Genomic DNA, 3,690 nt, shown 5'->3' with positions numbered 1-3,690 from the left:
ATTAAAAAAAAATTAAAAAGAACTTTATAAAGCAAGCGTTTTGTTTAAATCGGTATTAGAATCAGAAGGTGATAAACTAGGACAAATATTATATTATCAAAGTCTTTCTTGCAGTAACATTGAGTTTTGAATGTTAATATAAGTAAAAGAACAGTTTCGATTCAATTTATATATGTATGTATGCGTATAATCATGAACCAACTAATGAGATCACCCAGGCATCCGTGTATTTGTAATTGCATTTGAGAAAAAACATAATAGTTAATGACGTCATTTTTTAATCGGTTCTTTCATTCACATAGAGGTTTCATTCAGTTTCATTCACACGGTGGCGAAAAAATGACGTCACTGCAAAAAAAAAACTTTTTTCTCGCACGCCGTCCTGGGTGATCTTCATTCGTTCGTTCATGCGTATACTTGTAAACATACAGCGCAATATACATTTCTTATGAATGACAATAATATGCCCAATTTTAGGTAAAACGCTACTAAAAATTTATATTTTTCGTTATTTCTATCCAACTCACCTAGTTTTGTTCTACATTTAGCATAAACAAAAGCGTACTTCATTTAGTTCTTTTTGAAAAAACGGCCTTTTTTATTCCCGGTTTCCCTCCTACTTCCAAAATACAACATTTAGTAAGAGGTTTCAAACCAGCTTGTCACAACTAACAACACCATGATTCAATAATACAAGGTTCGATAAACTGACAGTTCTCTCTCGTACCGCTCCCTTAGCAGTGGCACCGTGTTGCTTCTTTGCAAATTTACATGGAAACAGTGTTGATGAGAAATAAAAGTATAAGCATTTGTGCAATGTTTATTGGTATATGCATGTGAAGCATGTTTAACTGATGAAAACATATGCATTGGATGTTTACATCAATCTCATCGTACTCTTATTTTAATTTTGAGTCATTTTGCAGATTTTATACAGCTAAATAGCACATAAATTACGTAATTCACCTAGATATATCAATATTACGTTTAAAATACCAGATTTCCTGCAAATACATTAGAATTTACAAAAGGAATTTCACTACTAATTGCCTACTTTGCGTACTTTTCTACTACCATTTTCGCAACAAGGGACTACATCTTGCCCTTCGTAAATGCAACCTTTTCTAAGGGAGTGTCAAACCGCAGTTGTCAATAATTATCTAACCTTGTATTATTAAATCATGGTACAACACCTTGTATAATTTCACCATGCCGAGCGGTATGCGAGCTCTCGCTTGCTTTCAACTGTCATTTTTGTTGTTATACAGCTATGTTCTCATTTCGCAGAATTCTTCAGAGTAGCAACATCGTTTATTTCCCCTATTCCAAGTAAGGATTCACCCAAAACCGTTTCTTGCGTCTTTTTCTCTCTTTATGCAGATTTTCTAATTTTCCCAAACTTTTAAGAGCCTGCAAAGCTTGAACCTTCGTGTTTGGCGACATTTTACAAATGAAAATGTATGCTGTCAAATGCCCAGTCAACAAAACTCTATCTCGCTTGCGAGAGAAAAAAGAAGAACGCAAGCGAGATTTTCAAGCATCTGAAGACGGCCGGTAAGGTAGTTCGATTTCGAGCTGTCACAACCTACAACACCTTTCATTAGTTGCGTTCCCAAACTTTGGCATAAATGCAGTTGGGCTCCAAATTTCAAATTAAAAAAAAATATATATATTGGAATCGATAGAGATGATTGAGCTGAGTATAACGGTATACTTCTTTTTTTGGGCAAACAACAACAAGAATTATCAAAGGTTCAAGTTCAAAATAAGCAATTTACAAGCAATAACAATTATTTTACATTAATTCAATTTTTGTAAGAACTATACAACATATATATAAAGTACGTATACCAAATTAAAGGGAATCAAATTTCCTATTAAATGAGATCAAACTTTTCAAGATCCATCCATCCGTTTTTAAGAAATCTTGAAATCAAATTGCTTATTTTGAACTTTAACCTTTGATAATTCTTGTTGTTGTTTGCCTAAAAAAAGAAGTATACCGTTATACTCAGCTCAATCATCTATCGATTCCAATATTTTTTTTTTTTGATATTTGGAGCACAACTGCATTTGTTCCCTGGTAAATTCCTTAAATTCTTGCAACTTCTTGCGAGTTAGGGAACGCAACTATTATTGAATCATGGTTATGTACATTCACATTTACACCCGATTTACATGATTCAAGTACTTGAAAGCAATTCTTGCTCATTCTCTTTTGTGTTTTCTATTTGCTTTTACACGTTTCAATTCTGTTGAATTCAAGTTTTTGGTTCTTCAAATGGGAAGCAACGAAAATGCCAAAAGCAAAGCAAGAAAGTTGAAACGACTTGACGGTACAGATGCATGTGTACTCGTCCCCTTTCTTCTCACTCCCTCTCTTCCACATGCGAGCAGAATTGAATTCAATACTTGAACTGTGTAAAAGCAGTCTTACTGATCTTTGCTTACCAAAGGTGTTGAACGTTTTGGATGTACATCATTAGTATCAAATTGTACCGTCTATAAATTCGGTAGGCCGTCGTATTGGGTGATGAGTACCATACATTTGTTTGTAAAATAATGAACCACAACCTTTGTCAAAAATCTATTGATTTCGCAGTTAAACTGCGTCTGGAAACCTAAACCGGTACTTCTTCCGTAAAAGTCTTCCATATTTATATCACAGTATACCAGTAGAAAAGGTTTTTGTTGTTGTGGCTGTTAATTTGGTCCCCATAAAGGACTTGAGGGTTGCCAGCAACTGTTTTGCCGCATTCAGGGTGCTGTGCAGCAAAATAATGTGAAAAATTTTAACATCGGATAAATGGCGAGAGAAATATTGTTATGCGCTTTATAAGTAAACATGGACGTCATTAAATGTTTTATACTTCAATACAACTAATTAGCGCTATTTTTGCAATTCGAAGTGATCTTAAAAATATTTGTAGTGAAATATGTACTTTATGAGTTAAATGGAAACTATCTTATATGTAAAAATATATTCCGACTTACTTCAAATAAATGATGTAAAATGTTTTATATATGGATCTAATTTTAATAATAATAATATTTAGTACTTTCATCTACATTGCTTTTATTGTAAGTTTTCACGAGTAGTTGCAGTTTTCTGCCATTTTCTCTGGCCGACTATACATGCTAAAGCTAAATAATTTCACAATTTCTACCCTATTAAACGTTTATATTTTAATAAAATGTGATCAATTACTTAAGAATATATAATTTTCGATCAAACTATAACACTGAATGCTTGAGAAACAATTATTTAAATCAAATGATCAATAGGGAACTCACTCGGAACGAATTTGGGAACACTGAGCGAATTATGCATATTAACATTAAATTATTTCTAACTTTCTACCCTATTAAACGTTTATATTTTAATAAAATGTGATCAATTACTTAAGAATATATAATTCCTCTCAAACTATAGTACTGAATGCTTGAGAGACAATTATTTAAATCAAATGATCAATAGTGAACGCACTCGGGGCGAATTTTGGAACACGGAGCGAATTATGCATATTAACACTAAATAATTTCTAACTTTCTACCGTATTATACGTTTATATTTCAATTTAATATGATTAATTACTTATTAATATATAAACTCCGATCAAACTTCACTACTGAATGCTTTACAAACAATATTTGAATCAAAAGATCAACAGTGAACGCACTCGGAGCGAA

At 32.5% G+C, this 3,690-nt stretch overlaps 1 long non-coding RNA gene across 1 annotated transcript in view; it reads right to left on the bottom strand.

The window, feature by feature from the left end:
• Positions 1-2,663, bottom strand: part of LOC118751520 — a 42,435-nt gene extending 39,772 nt beyond the window's left edge. The window contains exon 1 of the long non-coding RNA XR_004994539.1: positions 2,452-2,663. This is a non-coding gene — a long non-coding RNA (uncharacterized LOC118751520). The remainder of the gene's footprint in view (positions 1-2,451) is intronic.
• Positions 2,664-3,690: the final 1,027 nt, after the last annotated feature.

Source organism: Rhagoletis pomonella, unplaced genomic scaffold, assembly GCF_013731165.1.
Source record: "Rhagoletis pomonella isolate Grant_MI unplaced genomic scaffold, Rhpom_1.0 Rhpom_scaffold_00754, whole genome shotgun sequence".
NCBI lineage: Eukaryota > Metazoa > Arthropoda > Insecta > Diptera > Tephritidae > Rhagoletis > Rhagoletis pomonella.
The sequence above is the reverse complement of the archived record's forward strand: the minus strand, read 5'-3'. Positions and strand labels throughout refer to the sequence as shown.